The sequence below is a fragment of the Amyelois transitella genome, chromosome 11 (genome assembly GCF_032362555.1).
Source record: "Amyelois transitella isolate CPQ chromosome 11, ilAmyTran1.1, whole genome shotgun sequence".
NCBI classification, from domain to species: Eukaryota; Metazoa; Arthropoda; class Insecta; order Lepidoptera; family Pyralidae; genus Amyelois; species Amyelois transitella.
Window position 1 is genome coordinate 3,364,683 of NC_083514.1, and position 19,160 is coordinate 3,383,842.

Below are 19,160 nucleotides of genomic sequence, written 5' to 3' on the forward strand. Positions count from 1 at the left end.
TTTAGCGGGTAGACGGTGAAAAGCCACATTTGGCATGGAATGATCGATTTAAATCGTGACAGACATCGTGACTTTTCGACTCGCCTAAAAAGGAAAATCCCAACTTTTTTAAAGTCTTTCGCTTAATTGTCTTTTACAATCTGCACGAGAAGACAAACAGCATATCAGCTATTTAATACGAAACTTGACTATTCAGTAAAGTATCCAGTATTGCGAATACCAGGTATAGTGACATATACATACTTATTTGATTAACAATGCGGTTGTTGCAATCACAGAACAGATTACTGTGTACACAACACGCGTTAGTGTTTGTTCCATTTTCATTCGAATTGTATTGAAGTATACATTTCTAATTGCAGATAGTGATCTCGCATGAATTATATCGATTAGTTAACCTAAAATACACGAAGCGGTTTTTAATGTTAACTATTTTTTTATGGACCAGCAACCTGTCAATTTATATGAATCTCAATTCTATCAGTAAGCCAAACAGCTGAACGTGGCCTATCAGTATTTTCAAGACAAGGGATATAGACGTGAGTATATACATATATATGTATGTTTTTAAAAATTGAAAAAAGAATGAAAGTGTTTAATATGTTTTAGAAATCGGTGTTTTGATGCAGATCTGTTAAAATCTTCATATTTCACTGATTTTCAGCACTAACGTTTAATGTAAATAAGTCAGGAATATGCCTGGATATTTACTCAATACTGAATGTATTGAGTAAATAAAATATAAAGTGATTGGAAAAGAAAATCTGGCTTAAAAAAAATATGACAACAAATGTTCATTTTTACCCGTATCTCGATCAGTTTACAACAACCAATCCGAATATTGTTTGTTGTTTTATATTGAATGGACAATAGGTATTAAATAAAATAAATAAATAAATATAAATATATACGGGACAAATTACACTGATTGCGTTAGCCTCGAAGTGTTCTTTGATACTTGTGTTACGAGATACTAACTCAACGATACTATATATCAGCAACATGCTTTTTATTACATAAATATAAAATTTTACATTAAACGGAGACATTTCCGTCGCATTTAAACTAATTAACTTCAATAACATTAAGGTATAATACTGATATCGCTTCGTCAATATGGAATAATTAAATAAAAAATTAACTTAATTAAGTTGAGTGTAGGGTATTTTGGTCATAAATGGTATTGGGCCATTAGTTTCATTTGTTCCTTAGTAATGTAAAACATATATAGGTTTTAATGTACTTTGAACATAGCGCCGATTGTTATAGATCAGGTACAAAAAATATGACTGAATAAATAGTTCGAAGAGCTCGTGAGGTTCCAGACATTTTAGAATAGGACTGTCTAGGATGTCGAAAAAGTCGACTAAAGAAAAGGCTTTAAACTTGGGATTCTTCTTTAAGGCGATGGGTTAGCAACCTGTCACTATCTAAATCTCGATTCCATCATTACGCCCTACAGCTGAACGTGGCATTCTAGTCTTTTCGAGATTGTGGGCTCTGTCTACCCCCATATAAAGATTAGGTTATATGTACGTATGTAAAAACTTTTGACATAGTAATTCATGTGACAGTAATCTGATACTAGTTGAATTTGAACATTGTATAAACGCATTAACAAATAACCCTTCAGGCATTTAGTAAGATTAAACCAAATCTAAGCTTATGTAAATTCAATAGATTCCCAAATAAATCTGAAATTACGTAAATTAGCTGTTTGCGTAGGCTTTCATTGCACAAAACAAGAAGGAGAATACAGAAGTGTCATTTCATACATGAGGTGCCCGGATCTAAACCTTGTCGTTAATGATATATGGAAATGTGTACCTAATACTAAGTATGTTTTAAACTCAAACTAAAAATAAAAACTGTCACTATCTGAATCTCAATTCTATCATTAAGCCATACGTGGAACGTGGCCTTGCAGTCTTTTCGAGATTGTAGGCTCTGTCTACCCCGTTAAGAATAAAATCGTATGTATGTTGTTAAAGACTTGGAAGTACAACAAATTTCAAAATAATGGATGTACGTACGCGTAAGTTGTTGTAATCTGTCGGTATAAACACACATACATTTGCCTCGCTTTCATCCCTTACTAGAGAGATACAGAGCCAACAGTTTCGAAAACACTAAAAAGCCACTTTCAGCTGGATGGCTCAGTAATGAAATCGAGATTCAGTCAATCTGTATCTTTTATAATTTATATTCAAGATAATAATCAGGTAGGCCAAGAATATTTCATTGCAAGATATTCGTCAAATTTATTAAGTGTTGCGGGACAAAGCCTCAGATCTTAATTACTCAAAGAGACCGAATATTTGACTATCCTTAATATTCAAAGGAGATCGCGTTTCCCTTGTTTCCACTTGTTTCCTACATCGCGCCTTTGAAACCTGTTTTGTTTCTAACTCAAATAATTCCTCATCATTTATTATGTGGGTGAACTTGATTCAGCGAACATTGTGGTGTGATGTATGTTGAACCCAATAAATTTATTTCTTTCTATCCCTATATCTCCCATTGGTTTTGAATTTTCCCTCGTATAATAACGTTATAATATGTATATCATATCATATTAATGTTAATATGCTTGTATTTAAACAACTGATTAAAAAAAAACTTAATTTTTTTTCAAAGTAGTGAAAACAGATATATTCCAAAGTTGTGACAAGAGCGGTTTTAAAAAAAATTAACTTTAGTAATAATAGATCTTAAGTATTCAACCACAGAAAAGTAAAAAAAGAAACATGGCGGCTATCAGCGACATAAGAACTATTTCTTATTCTACTGACCTACGCTTTTATACTTTGTACATAAACAATGAAGATCTAACTGCACTCTTGACACCAGATGGGAGGTTGCAATTTGCTGTTTCCTTAACGAGAATAAAAAAGGAAAACAGTGCTTTGAGTTTGAATTTTATCTTTTAACTTTGCTAGTTTATGGTTTAGATGTTTCTTTGTCTTTAAAGCCTCAGGGCTGCGAATAAGAACTAATTGCAGGTTTATAGGAAGTTTGCCTTGGGTTGCACCGTCAAAGAGACTTTTAAAAGAGCAGACTTTTTGGTTGATTTTGTAAAAGGAATAATGGTAAAATCGTTTTTTTTTTATTTAAAAATTGTTAATTTTCTGTTTTCTTAAACAATATTTATGAGCTACGCTCAGTAACAATATATATCTCTAGAAATTTATATCTTCAGAAAGATCATAATATTACTGAAGATATGATCAAAGAAATATATGATCGAAAGTGAATTATAATTCATATTGCGTCTTACAAATAACTTGCAACTGCCCGCACAAATTAAACAAGATTAGCAGCGGTTGTTATTGGGTCGCTTGCGTTATCAGGAAATCAAAGCTCTCTTGGGTCGCTTGTAAAACAAATGTGCCATATCTAAATAATAAATATTAGAACTAGGATTATCCTTATAGGAACTGCTGACTTGAACCTATTATGTTTGAATTTAAGCTTAATAAAGGCTTGAAGATGTAACAAACTAACTTACTTTCGCATTTATAATATAGTGGGCATATAATTGGTACTATAATACATATGGGTACAATAAATAAAATAGGTTCTTTTTATATACAGTTTTGACCATATTGAAGAAGGAAACGCTGTATTTAATACAGCTACTAATTTCATAAAGGCTTTCCTCCAATCATCTCATAATTAATGTGTTCACCAAAATATGAGATGGCATCTGGAGATTCTGAACTGACTTAAAGTATTCCAAAGAAGTTCCCCTGCCATACCACGTATAGCTGGATGGCTTAAATAAGGAATCGAGACTCAGGTTGCTAGTCTATCGCCGATCTATATATCCCATACTCATAAGCCATTCCCTTGACTAACTTTTAATCGAAATAAAATCTTAAAGGAATAAAACAATGTCACTGACATGGCAAAGTCCACGTTTCAGCTAATTTCTCCGAGAAAGATGCCGGGTAAATTGCCAACCTGCTTACGTACGGTTCAATCAATGAATTGAATGGAGAGCATTAATTATCTTTTCACGTAAACACCTTTCTCGATTAAGTGAACCCTCCTAGTTTATGAATGGGTGGTGATTGAGCGATTTTAACATCGGTTTGTTTGAATTTCAAACTGAAAGGGTCGTCTACATAGTTATTTCTGGCCCTGTGCCCGTTGGTTTTGTTTGGATCTTAGTAAAATTAGTCATTGATGGTTGACATTAAAATTTATTTAATTATATAGAGGATAGTAGAGTCTCGTTATTTAAGTTTACAAAAACTTGTGCGATATACTAGGTATGGACTTTAAACACCAGGCAATTTTATTTAATAATTTTATTGCCTGCATAGGATACAAAAACTTCTGATAGAAATAGAATAATTATTATGTATAATGGTGTAGAATATGCCGTCTGGTTTCCGGCACTTTAGAATAGCACCTTCCATCAAAATTCCATCATAAAGCCTTACAGCTGAACGTGGCCTTTCAGTATTTTCCAGTCTGTTGGCTCTGTCTACCCCACAAGGGATATATACGATACAGTATGTATGTATTATTGAAATTCTGACTTTAGAAAAAATTAAAAGTTAAAATACTCGTAACTTGCTTTGACTTGACGAGTCGATATTTGACGTCAAAAATGTTAAATATTAAAATTAATAATCCCTGTGATAAATATATTTAATTGTACGTTACTAAATCTCATTCATATATATCGGATTTAAAAGTTGAAAATAAATTAATTTTGCTATAGGATAATACGAATCGTTTTAAAATAATATCGGATGCGTCGATCCTACAGCCACTCCAATATCCATTTTGGTTTAGCTTCTACAATTAAAAGAAAAGCCTTATTATATTGAAGTTACCGTCTTACACTGATCGGTCAAACAGGACGAGTGGAAAGGCGAGTTGAGCAGACAATTTTTACAGAAAAAGGTTTTTGAATTTTGAGGCTTCTAAATTTTCATCTTTAGGCAATGTACTGGCAGCCTGTCACTCTTTGAATCTCAATTCTATTATTAGGTCTGCTCTGTTTATCCAGCAAGGGATATAAACGTGATTATATGTATTGGGAGCCCCCATATGCTTAATTAAGTGGTTAATAAAGGTTTAAGTTGTTAATAAAATAGGTAATTTTAAATCGTACCCTTTACAACTTGCCAAATAACTCGCATCAGCATATTGTGTGACAGGACAACACATCAATGTAAATACTGAGTGAATGTTCATTGTTAAAACGTGCATACAAATTACTATCCAAATGAAGTGCATCTGAGAGGCATTAAGGGGAATGAGACTCCATATTGTTATTTTTCGCTTTCCAAAGCTGTTACAAAAGGAAACGCAATTACATTTTACATATATAGTGTTCAATGTACCTATGAGTATGTAAAATGTCTTCAATATTTAAAATGTAGTATGTAAGAAAAGGTGGGGTTCGTGAAATTTGTTTTTATAGCGTTAAATTTATTTAAATGCAGAACATGGTAATTTGGTACGTAGGTATGTTGAAGAGAGCATTTTCTTTCTTTGTTTTAATGTCAACAACAACTATTGAATATCAATTTTATGTTTTTGTTTATTTTACGTTAAATATTTATAGTTACGCTTAATAATATAATGCCTAGGTCATTTTCAAACATAATACTCGTATTTTTGAGATAAGTTAAATATTATGTACATGGAGAGTGTGGAGGGAAAGGTCGGGGTGGGAAGACCTTGATGAACATTATCTTGATCAAATTAAGGACGTCCTGGTAAAGGGTCAGGTCAAAAGTACCCGAAACCGCCGAGCTTGCATGAAGAGAGTTATGAATGTGGATGAAGCAAAGGAAGTATGCAGGGATCGTGGCAAGTGGAAAGAGGTAGTCTCTGCCTACCCCTCCGGGAAAGAGGAGTGATTTTATGTATGTATGTATGTCAAATATTATGTTACGTAAGTTTTCCATTTATAAAAAAAAATAATCAAATTAACCTAAAAAGCTATAGGAATAAAGTAAAACCAACGCGAATATAAATAATTGAATTGAAATTGTTAATTCCTTGAACTTGGCTAAATGTAGACGAGTTTCCTGTTAAATACTAACAGACGGTATAAAGTACTTACTTTGTACTCAGGTACTTGGCAACTTTGAACACCACTGAGGTAAATCGATTACAGACAAAGACTCATCGATACCTCAATGCAAAACTATTCGCAACAGTTGTACCTAACTTAGATTAATAGTTGATTATTAAACTGTTCAAGCATAGATAGTTACAATTGAGGTATATTGGAATTTCAATCATACATAAACTAAAATTGAAGACATCTCTTGTCAAGAAGATCATTTTATGTTTTATAGGTTAACAACAAAACTAATATACGTAGCTCAGTATGCTTAGCTTGGTTTTGGGACTATTAACTCTGGTTATTATGTTAGGGATAAGGTTGGAGATATATCTTGTTATGTACCTATATAAATTGCATATATAAATAATCTTACAGATAACATTGCTCTGACACTACACAAATCAAGTAAAATTACTTTAATAAAAATCAAAAATACTTATACACGGCTATAAAAAGAATTTCATTATGAAAAGTACTACGATCTCATTTGTGGTTTTATATCGCATCTCGTTATGACAAAAGCTACAATGAGAGATAAAATGTAGAACGAGCGGCCATAATACAGCCGCACATGGAAATTCTTAGAGGAACCGTTAAGTAAGTGAATATTTGAAAAAGAGTTTGACATTGCATTTTATCATGCATTTTAATTTACGCGGATTGAGTGAAAAGCATTTTTTCTCTTAGATATCTTTAGTTTTAATTTGATAGCTTTTTTACAAACATATATTAAATCACGCTTCTTTCCCGGAAGGGAGGAAGAGACTAAATTTTTGACTTGCAACGCATTTGCATTTGCAATTGCATCTATGAATATTTCTTTTGCTTCAAGCAAACCGATAACACAAAAAATGACAACAAATTATATATTTTAAATTTGCTTAATGTTTTTATTAGATAAAAGGTATGTACTAGTATAATAGGTACAAATAAAAATCTAAATAAATATCTATAACACAAGGAAATCTTATTTTAATTTATAAGAATCATTTCTCAATTCCTATGCACATTTTATCTATTTTGTACCGTAAAAGCTTTATAGGTAGGTTAGGCAGGGATGTGTTGCGTCACCGTGGCTGTTCAACCTATTTATGGATAGTTGTTTGACAGATTTGAAAGAGTCTGAAAGTGGATTAAGGATGAATGAATTACTCGTCAAATGTCTGCTCTATGCCGACGATCAGGTTATACTGGCGTCATCAGCGGAGGAGTTACAGGAGATGGTAAACTGTATGCATGAAGCTTTAAAAGAGAAAGGAATGAAAGTGAACGTAAGTAAAACTAAAACACTGGTTTTTGAAATGGAGAAAGAAATGACAGCATGTAATATTTTGATTGGAGGAGAAAAAGCTGAGCAAGTGAAAGAGTTTGTATATCTAGGATCAAAGTTTACATCAGATGGCAAGTGTGATAGTGATATTGAAAGGAGAGTGAACGCGGGGAACATGGTGAATGGAGCTTTGCATGCCTTTATGAGCAGTCAGAAACTATCCAAAAAGGCTCGACTGGCTGTGCACAGGGGCGTGTTGGTCCCGACATTAATGTATGGGAGTGAAAGTTGGGTATGGCAAAAGAAGCACGAAAGCAGAATAAATGCGGTGGAAATGAGAGCGTTAAGGAGTATGTTGGGTGTGAAATTGAGTGACCGGATAAGGAACAGCGTGATAAGGGAATGTTGTGATGTGAAAGAAGATGTAGTTACAGGAATAGAAAAGGGTATGTTGAGATGGTTCGGTCATGTGGAGAGGATGAATGAAAACAGGTTGACTAAGCAGATATACAAGGAGAGTGTGGAGGAAAAGGTCGGGGTGGGAAGACCTAGACGAACATATCTTGATCAAATTAAGGACGTCCTGGTGAAGGGTCAGGTCAAAAGTGCCCGAAACCGCCGAGCTTGCAAGAAGAGAGTTATGAATGTGGATGAAGCAAAGGAAGTATGCAGGGATCGTGGCAAGTGGAAAGAGGTAGTCTCTGCCTACCCCTCCGGGAAAGAGGCGTGAGTTTATGTATGTATGTATGTATGTAAAGCTTTATAATGTAAATAATTTCAGTAAGCAAATTAATATCAGCAAGCTGGGTATATTAGTTCATGCGTTTAAATTCATTTAAGTAATAGAACTAAAATGTGAGAATATACCTATGAAAATCACGTTTTAATTACCTGTTCTATTAGAAAAATAAAAATCATCGGTTCAAAAGGTGAACTTAGCTAATCGCGAAGAACATATCGGCACGTAAATAGCTCAGAATAACTCCACTCATTTGCACATCACAACTCGAGCATTGAATAGCGAACGCGTCATTTATTCCCGTGTATATATTGTTTGAAAAGTTGAACGAAGTTGTGAAATGTCGAGGCAGACTGGTTCCGCCGGCCGTGAAGTGGCCACTTTATATAGCACTCTTAATAAAGAACTTCTTTGGGAATTGTAGTAAATTATTTCATGCCAGTACTTTCAGTTTTTTTTAAATTGTAGAGAAAATTGACTAGAAGATATAAGGACAGTCGTATTAGATTTAAAAGTCATTTAAAAGAACACACATTTGAAATCTCTTCCGGAGGGGCTGTTGGCGGTAAAAACTACGGTTAAGAACACAAAACTAATTAAAACTCAAGGTAAATTTTTTTATATTAAGATATTTATACTTAGACACAAACTTATACCTTAAACACATCAATAATTCCAAACATTCAAAAGACTAAATATCTTAAGTGCGTACCAAAACCTCTTATCTAATTATGAACCCTTCAATTTTAAAGCTTGTGTGGTTCCCTTTTGCATAATATTCATAAACGAATTTACCCATATAATGGGAGTACTTAAGCCTCTTTGTAGAAAGCAAGGGTATCATTACAGTGCATTGACTGAAATTTAAACGAAAATTTGAACCTTAAGATATAACGTTTGTTTATCAAATGGGTGTAGTACTAACAATTCCGCAACCCTGCTCTTAGAATATCAAAGAAAACTAAATATTCACAGACGCTCATATGATTATTATCTCCGATTTCGTTCTTCGGATGATCGGGACTAAATATGTATCATTGAATAAAAAATATTTTTTTTTAATTTAAAAAAAAAAATTATAAAACAGTCTCGGAGTCTAATGAAAATTTAACATCTAAACATCCAATTCTGTACGTAAATTTAATAAAAAAAGAAAAAGTACTATCACACTAGTTGCACATGTGTTAGTTATGTCTTAAAATAGCCGTAACCGATTTTTGCAAGATGTTTTAGTTTTATGGACTATGTGAGAAATATGGGCTACACCTGTGCCGAATCTTTTTTCACAGTATGTTGGTAACAAAAAAAGTGTTCTCAATTATACTTAGTTCATTTTTAATACCACTTTAATAATTGTAAAATCATCATAAATAAATAAAAATAGAGAATTAATAGCTGAACGTGGCCATACTGTCTTTTCAAGACTGTTAGCTCTGTCTACCTCGCAAGGGATATAGACGTGACCATATGTATGTATCATAAAAAAAAATCCCATACATAATGTACCTTACAATGTCACCGCTTGTCTATGGTTATCTAAGTTCAAATATAGTTTAGCAGGATAGTTGTAACCCGCTATGTTTGTTATTAAACTTGTTCACTGAGATGCTGTAAGAAGTCGCATCACAGAATCAGATTCATTTTAAAAAGTTAAACGCGCTATCCAGTATAATTACGTTTTTCAAATGAGCCTTATTCCCATTGCGACACAGTGACTGACGATGGAGATGATGATATTATAAATAGAAAAGTGTGTTTGCGTATGTGCTGTTTAGGTTTATGTATTTGTTTATCCGTCTTTCACGTCGAAACCACGGAACCGATTTCCATTATATGTTAGCTATGTCTACCCCGTAAGGGATAAAGTACACGTTACTAACACTAGTTTATAAAATATATATTTTTATCACCATACCAAATAACAACATTTACATAAAAAGTTTTTATTTTCTCGAATTTCATTGTTAAACGATGTATTTGTAAAAAGGTTCGAATTATCTTTTGGATTATTTTCGACTGTTGGCCATATTGGTGTTTTTCAAACTAAAATTTCACTATCAGTTCTTCACTTAAACACCAGCGTTAATTAATTAGTGTTCTACAAACATACAAGCAACGTAGGTGTGTAATGAAATTACCCGACTGTCCTTAGGGAGGGTAATGACGTGTGTGGACGTGAGGACCTCCGTGGCTGTTTGAACTTAAAATTTACGTTTGCAAGGATGTTTTATTAGTCCGACTATAGAATAACTGTTTGCTTTTCTTAGATAAATGTTTAGAAACGGATTTTAAAATAAATAAATAAATAATCCAACAAGAGAAGTTGCTCTTGTCGGATTATTTATTTACTTATTTGTTATAGAACATTTGTAATTTTTATATTTTTGTACTTGTTTGTAGATTTAAACGTATTTTTAAAATAATTTATAATGAGTTGACGTTTCTCAAGCATCCCTAATAAGTTTAGTTTTATGAAACCATTTATAAAATATAGTTGAATTATCAGAGGTTAAAAATAGGCAAATTTTATGGAAATCCCTACTCGGGAATTTTACTTCAACACGGGGATATTAGTAGAACTAACTGGTAATAGCTAGTCCATTAATAACCGTAATTCAGAATCTGTAAGTTAACAGTAACTCATTGAAATGAGCCAATGATCGTCACTCAATTATTGAAGCATGCATCTTAATGCACTTGAGTGACCTACGACGTGGCTTGAATTTCACGTGATTGAAGATAGCGAGATGCTTTCAAACATATATAAAATCACACCTCTTTCTTGGAAGGGTAGGCAGAGACTAAATTTTTCTATTTGCCTTAATACCTGCATACTTTTGCATCATCCACATTCATAGCTCTCTTCGTGAAAGCTTGTTGAGTACTCTGACGGGACCTTTTACCAGAATATAATTTTTTAAAATTGAATGTATTATAAACATAAATCACACTTATATTTAAGGGTTACAGCCTCAAAGTTAAAAACTGCAAACTGCTTAACTTACTTTTCATTTATTACTTAGGTGTGTTATAAAAAAACAAACGTTGACAAGCGGATTTATCTCATGCTTAATCCATCTTCCATTTGTGCCCTGAATTTGTTTACAAAACTCTTAAACTTAAGGGGATTTGTCACGTGACGGCACTAATCTCAAATTAGCTACTTCGGAGGTATTTCCCTTCTCTTGCAATTAACTTTTCAGTTGAAGCAACCACTAATTAATTATTTTTTGAAACCCTTTCATGATGAAATTAACTTTTTGTCGGTTTTAATTCAAGTCAGGCCTTTGAACTGCTTATCTCTTTGTGATTAACGCTTAATTTACGAGTCGACGTAGAATTTTACACGGATTTGATTTTTAGAGCGTCGGTAGGTAGTCGAAGAGATAAGGTATTTGAAAATTCTTGATACGAATATTGGGGCACATGTTCACATTCTAACACGGCCACCATGACATTTTTCTAAGTTATGTACATTAGTTTGAGTGGTGACCGATATTTAACGGCAAGGGAGAACATCCTGAAGAAACCTGTACATTTCAGCAACTGCGGTTGAAAAAAAGGTTGCGGGGGTCAGGTGGGAGTCAGTGGTCGCTTCGTGTGGAACCTAACTCACCTCATCCTGGGTCAAGAAGGCGAACTCAAGAGTACGGGAGAACGCAAGAAGCGTCTTTTACGTCAGAATGTAACAGGGATTGAAGGTAAGACGAAGAAGAAGTGAATAGTGAAAATTCAGTTAAATGTTTTTGTATTAACTCCTGCGGCCTAAAGGTTATCATGGTAATTTGTCGGAGAAGCCATTCAGAGATTCGATTTGTATCCACGCACGTCTTATCCCTTGCGGATTCGATAGAGCCACTAAAACTCAACAGCCACGTTGAAGGCTTAGTGATGGAATTGAGGTAGTGATTGATTTAATTCCCAAGATGACGAAATATTGTCACACTTCTCACGAACAGATTTAAGCTAGTATCAGTACTACAATTTCTTAAAGAAAATTACATCTTTCTCTTTAATAAATAGAAACTATTTTCAGTAATGATTCATAAGATTGCAAAAAAATATAAAACGCCAGCAATCCTATTAATTTCCCTTCTCGGGAAATTCTGGAAAATCATGAACTAAACGAGAGGTCTACAAAGAACCTCCATGCCGAATGCAAAACTTTAGACCCAGGGATTTTGGTTGAGCTTTTACATGTTCGTCATTCAGTCAGTCAGTGTCCTGTTTTATATGCATCGTAGAATTTTTTATTTTTCTCTCATATCTATTATAATGTTGACAAAATTTTTACCTTTTCTGGTATAGTAATGTAGTCTGGTGTCTGAACTTAGATCCTGTGTCTCATAACACGAATATATTTAGATTTTCAAATTAAAAATGCAATATATACTTCCTTAGCACATGAGACTAATAAAATCAAGTTGCTCTTACTTATACAGGAAAAGCTATTAGATCCGAGAAGGTTCTGTAAAAATAGACGCCCTGGAAAGAAAATACGGAAGTCCTGATAGAATCTTAGTGATTAGAAATTGATTTACGATTAGTTCAAGATTCATTAATTTATGTTCCTTCCTTACACACTTCTAATAAAATTATTAATAAAAATAAAGCGCTCGTAAGAAGTTTATTCAAAAATTTTAGTAGTAGGAGAAGCGCAAAATTTAACTAAAAAATATTTTTGCTCGTCTGTCACTATCAATTCTGTCTGTAGATTTGATAGTGACTAAATATACTGTCAGGCATATTTTTTTATTCTTTTTTCTAGAAATTTGTATGAGAACAAAGCCTCGAGCAAAAATATTTTTTTTATTTAAATTTTGCGCTTCTCCTACGAAGAAAGCAATAAAGTCCTCAGTTATTTTTACTCAGCTTTTTCATACGGGATATCTGTTTAATTGCAAAATTGGTGTTTAAAGGGGCATACGATACGTTTACGTTAGATAATTTGGTAACAGGATTTCTTTATACAATGCAATACTGCTATCTGAACCCCGAACTCAAGTTATAGATCAGACCAAAACCAAACCAAAAATAAGTTTAAGGTGCTAACCGATTAAATAGCCTCATTATCTTTACTGTAATTCACATTATCTACTCCGGTATTATACGACACTATGTATATATATATATATATATACAGTAATTTTTTGTGTATTTTATTGTTTTTAGCAAAAATATAAACAGCTGCTTGTAAAAGTAGATAGTTTGAAAAGAAACAATGTGTGGTAAAACACTGCAAATTTTATATTAATTTCATTCGTTCCCTGACACTTGGAACGCGTGTTAAATATTTCCAAAAGCAATTAATTCATTAATTCTGTAATAAAATAACCAATCGGAACGGCAGGTGGGTAGGAAAATAACTCTTTTAACGACATAACTTTGATCATACAATTTCAAATGTATCGATATGCTCTGGGCGACATTAAACAGTGATATACCTACATGTGAAATTCGTGCGTATTTTTTTTATTCTTTGTGTATAAAAGCGAAACGACAAAAGCACTCTCAACTTATACAAAAAAATATCGCTATATATTTTAAAATTTTACAATCTGCGAATCTTTCAACAAATGGTAGGTAACCTTCATACCGTACACACTCACTACACATTGTTATCATTAACTTTTCTTTCAGTAACAATACCTACTTGTAGTTTTTGTACATTTGTTAACGACCAATTTCGTAACTTTGTGTCTTTTCAAACCATGACATTGGCAGAATCACCGAAAGTACGGTGGAAACCATAATAAAGAAAAAAAGAAAAGAAAAGTGGTAGGTATTTGTATCATGGTCTGGAAGATATAAATATAATCTATATGGTTATTCTACCTGTATATCTGAACATTTAACCAGCTTTAATTTGCCTGACCTTAGTACATTCAAACACTATATATCTGTCACCAGCATTTCCAGGGGTTATCCTACTAAAATAATATTATAGTCATCGCTCTTGATGGCTGAACAAAATTATGTGCCTAGGTGAAATTTGATATGCTTATAAGTGGATTAACATATTTACAAAGTACCGGAATGTTCTCTGGGTTCGCTCGCGTGAATTTCTAATATAGACAATCTATTCCTTTCAAGCGTCTTTGATATGATGTAAGAATATCAGTTCAGTTTGTTTAGAATACCCCTATTATTCCCCGTTGAAATGTACCCCGTACAAGAGTCAAAAACAAAGTATATTTACTTAGATGGATTCACTTTATAAATTTTGTGGGAGTTGAAACTGCGAAAAGATATTAATGCCATTTGCATTTTTCAAGAGAAACCCATAATAAAAACATCACTTAAGGTGTCAAATATCAAAATAAATCTATCAAATCTATTTATCTTCCTATGAATGTCGTAAAAGGCACAAGCCAAATTATCCCAAATGGGCGAAAGTCAGAACGGCGATTATTTCAGAATTAGCCCGGGCTATATTGCCCTGGACTTAAATTTAACCATTTGTTTTCAGGTTACTCTGATTACTTGATTTTTTTCATTTTCTAATGACTCGCGGCACACACTGTGATATTTGCTAACGGAGACCTTTTTAGTACATTTTTGGATGTGTATTATATTTTTAATTTGTATTTGTACCAAATAAATATTCTTTCTTTTATCTTTGTTTATTTCTCTTTTTAGAATAACGTACTAGCAACTAGTAAAGTAATTACTTGCGAAAACTGCCATCCAACCATTATTATAAGAATTAGCTACACGCCATCTATTCTGAACTTTATATTAAAAATTCAGATACTTTTTCGCAACGACATTAGTTTAAAATGGATTCGGATATTTCTGAAATATCGAGTTGAAAATATTTTGTGTTGGCATTCTCATTCCCGTGCAAGCAAATACCCACCTATACTCGATTTAACATGAAAATCGGATTTCTATGATTTACACATTATACTGTGTAGGCACTAAAGGCTATTGAAACGAATTTGAAAATATTATAATTGGACGGCCTGTTTAACGGAGTTTGTTGATTCTATGGATTCTCACTTTTGAACAAAAAAAATCGCGGGTTCGATTCCCTATCAGATCATGATTATTGGGAAATATAACTTTCATGATTAACCTGGGTCTTTAATATTTATTTGAGTATTTATTGTAAAGTAAAGAATCATTGAGTTAAAATCCCATCACAACAGTTTCGAACTAAGTTTGTGGCTATATCGTTCTGTGTGATTTGCGAATTCCGTATATATTTATTTATTTATTCTTTCCCAGGCGTAAGTCCCCGTTCGAATATGATGACTAAGGATGCTAAAGAAGAGTTTCAGTAAAAATAAAAGTGTAAAACAAAAAGATCCCGTAGTACTTTGAAGTCAGGAGTTAGTTGTTAGGAGTTGTAAGAGAGTTCCCTACAGAAATTTATGTTAGCCTGTTATATGGCTGTGAAGCGTGGCCAATGCTGGAACAGGAGCTGCTTGTCACGGAGATGAAATTGCTGCGCTAGACGTGCGGAGTTTCTCGAAGAAACCTCATGAGGAACCGCATTAGCGGGATTGAATTGTATTGTTGGTACGGTCATGTTATGGGGAAGCCTGTAGACTATCTGGACAATAAATGTCATGCCGTCTCCGTCGGGCCCAACTCTTCTTCTTGAAGAAGAGCAGGTTAGAAACATCTTGTTCAGACGTCGCGATAGATGTTATGCGAGCCAATCTGAGGACGCCGAAAACCGGACAAAGTGGAGAGTGAAATGTCGAAAGGCGGACCGCGAGCCACTATAGTTTCTACAGAAAGGAACCCAGATATGACTAAATTCCTTGAGTAGGACTTCTTCCCTCTGGCGTTTATCCTGGTTACATATTTACGTATCGGGAGAGGAGCCCGTGGGCTTTTGACCGTAATCCTGTATTGGATAAGTAAGGTATTTACTCAAAGCAACTCCCGTAATCTTGAGGAATCTAACCCATATTGGTAAAAGTTCCAATATATGAATGAGAGAGATGAAGGGATCTTATTCTATTCAAGTGGCGGGAACCACACGGCAATAGGTTTTCACGTGAAGTTAGAAATTTAAATAATATAGAAAATAACATCAGGCTCTGAACAGTGAAAAATATAATGTATTAATTTGCAGCCATAGTTTGTGTTTTTTTTTTTAATTTTTGGTTTTTTAATTTACCGACGGAGACTTTTTTGCCGTGTTAAAATTGTTTCCATGATATCAACTGTACTATTAAATGGATTAGTTCCATTATATAGGTCAGTAAGCACCCCTGGGAGATATTATAAAAATAGTCACATACTATGAACTATGAACTGTATAATGTTGTATTATATTCACTTTTATTACATTTTAGATGTGATTTGATTAAGATTTGGTTTGAATGTTCATTAGTTCCCTAGTAAAAGAGTGGTAAAGTATTTTTAGTTGTCAGGTTATTATAGTTGTTAAACTTTTATGATATTTGTTTAAAATGTATTTTTAAATGAAAAATATATAAGTTGATAGTTTACTAATAAATAAGACGCATCATAAAGTAGCCAAATTTTCTTTCCTTGAAACTTATTTGCTTCATTTAGAAAATTTACGAAAGTTTCAAAACATCGGCGTGAACTTTTATGCAAAAAATTCGTCATTTCAGTACAGTTTTATAAACTAACATACCAAAATACTTGGATTATTTCGAAAAATTACAAAACTTTTTAACCAAATTAATTAACATCGGCGTCAACATTCCTGCAAAATGTACGCCAATTGCATTAAAAAAAAAAGTTGTTACCGCCTAAACTAAAACTTACCTAAACTTTAATGACCCACAGAGCACAAAGCACAGACGACTGCGCGAGACCCGCGCTTCACTGAAATGAGGCGAAGTATGGAACACGGCACATTATATACGGGCAACGCGCGTAGCGGTTGGTGCTACGCCGCTACGCCGCGCCCAGCGTAGGCGTGCGTAGGCCCTGGCCTACGACGTGCTACGATCATCATTTTGAACTGCGAATAGGAATTGATGATGTACATAAGTAAGTTTTTGCCCGCGGGTTCGGACGCGTCTATTTTTAGATAGAATGCAACTTTGTGTGGGTTTTCGCTTTGGAAGCCGTAGCAATGTCATAAGGTATCTTGTATCCTGTTTTGAAAATAGATTGCATTCTTATTATATTTGTTTTTGTGAGTATTCTTTACCTAATCTTTCGCCAGCACGTCCTTGATTTGATCAAGGTATGTTCGTCTTATCCATTAGTCTTTGTATGATATCTAAATAGACTATAAGGTATTACAATAAATAATTTAAGTGATATTTTAAAACTTGTGGTAATTTAAATGTTATAGTAAGTTAATGAGTCTAACAATTTATTACTTAATCTAGGAGCCATTTGAAGAAATCCTCGTATAATAAAGACATTAGTATTCGCCATATCCAGGAATATCTTTTGATGGCGTCGCCATTTTACTGACCTTTTACGATTTTTAAATTTCCTCGTTAAAAACAAAATCTAAATTTTATAACATTGCTTACCACTTTTTAATTTTATTCCTACGTCTTAATCAACTGTCCGCCCTCGTTAAACAAAAATTCGTGTTTATTTCTAGTTTCCTTAAAAATTCTAGAAATAAACTTTTTTTAGGTCGCATGTGGAAATTTAACAATCATGCAGGTTATTTAGGGAATGTTTTGTACTGTCCTCTGTACATTGTCTCTGATAGTCAATCAGTCAGTCAGTAATGCAAGATATTTTTTAAAGTTCATAGCAAGTTTCAGCTGTACAGCTGAACGTGGCCTTTTAGTCTTTTGTTTAAAAAAAACTGTTTGCTCTGTCTACCCGAAAGTAATTAAGACGCGATTGTATTTATGTATGTATGTTTATATCTGCAAAATGACCATTGGCACATGTTAATTTTAGCTTCTTACTCTGTCTAAAAGTAATGCAAACGTATTAGTAAAGTTTTAAATTTTAATAAGTTTTAATAAATAAACCTTATTCAACACTTTATATTTTGCTTTTTCACTTATTGACATAAGTAAAATGAATGATTTCTATATTTATCATCTATTACAAAATATAGATTGAATTATCTTTTTGAATATTAATATTTATTCAAACTTCTTAGGCCATGAGCTAGCCACCTGTCAATATTTGAATCTCAATTTTATCACTAAGCCCATACGGCTAAACGTTGCCTTCCGGTGTTTTCGAAATTGTTATCTCTGTCTACCATGTAGGGGACGTGACTATTTGTATTGAATATTTATTCGACAAAGATATTTTGCTATGATTTTAATACATTTAAATTAGTTGTAGACTGTACCTGACCCCAGATACGTGTACTTAAAGGATATGTTAGAATTATAGAACACACGCGTTATACAAAAAAGAATAGGCCCACTCCATCTCTTTCCCATGGATGTCGTAAAAGGTGACTAAGGGATAGGCTTACAAACTTAGGATTCTTTTTAGGCGATGGGCTAGCAACTTGTCACTATTTGAATCTCAATTCTATCATTAAGCCAAATAGCTGAACGTGGACATTCAGTCATTTAAAGACTGTTGGCTCTGTCTACCCCGCAAGCGATATAGACGTGACCATGTGTATGTTTGTATGAATGCAAGCGCTAGAAGGCGCAGGTAGAGAGGGAGGGAAGATGTAACCAGGATTATCCTACTGGTGATAATTCTGGTTACGTCCTCACCACTCTGGAGAGGAGCTCGGGGTGCGCCTTACGACTATATTATTACGCCTTAAGATCCTGGATTGGATAACTCAAGTTTTGGCACGAAGAACTTCCATCTGCCCTCCACAACCTTGAAGAGGCACCTTACCTTTATTGAGTCATGTTTAAAGCGGCACTTGATGAATGTGAAAATTCCCTTAGTCCCTTTTACGATATCCATATGAAAGAGATGGCGATCCTTTGCTAAAGTACCCGGAATGACAAAAACTCAAAGGTATTATTTACCATTGTTATGTTTAGTGTGATTTAATTTCCCTTTACGTTGGAAACAAAGGTCAGCTGTTATTCTTCCCGCGCGGATCGTAAAGTCAGTCAAATTAATAGAAAAGAGATTATTAGCGTTAGGTGTTGTCACAAAATCTT

The 19,160-nt window shown here is 33.6% G+C and overlaps 1 protein-coding gene across 1 annotated transcript in view; it reads right to left on the bottom strand.

The window, feature by feature from the left end:
• The window catches only part of LOC106134989 (allatotropins-like), a 38,821-nt gene extending 21,909 nt beyond the window's left edge, over positions 1-16,912 (bottom strand). Inside the window, exon 1 of the mRNA XM_013335149.2 lies at positions 16,858-16,912. The gene's annotated coding sequence lies outside the window, so the exon portion shown is untranslated. The remainder of the gene's footprint in view (positions 1-16,857) is intronic.
• Positions 16,913-19,160: the final 2,248 nt, after the last annotated feature.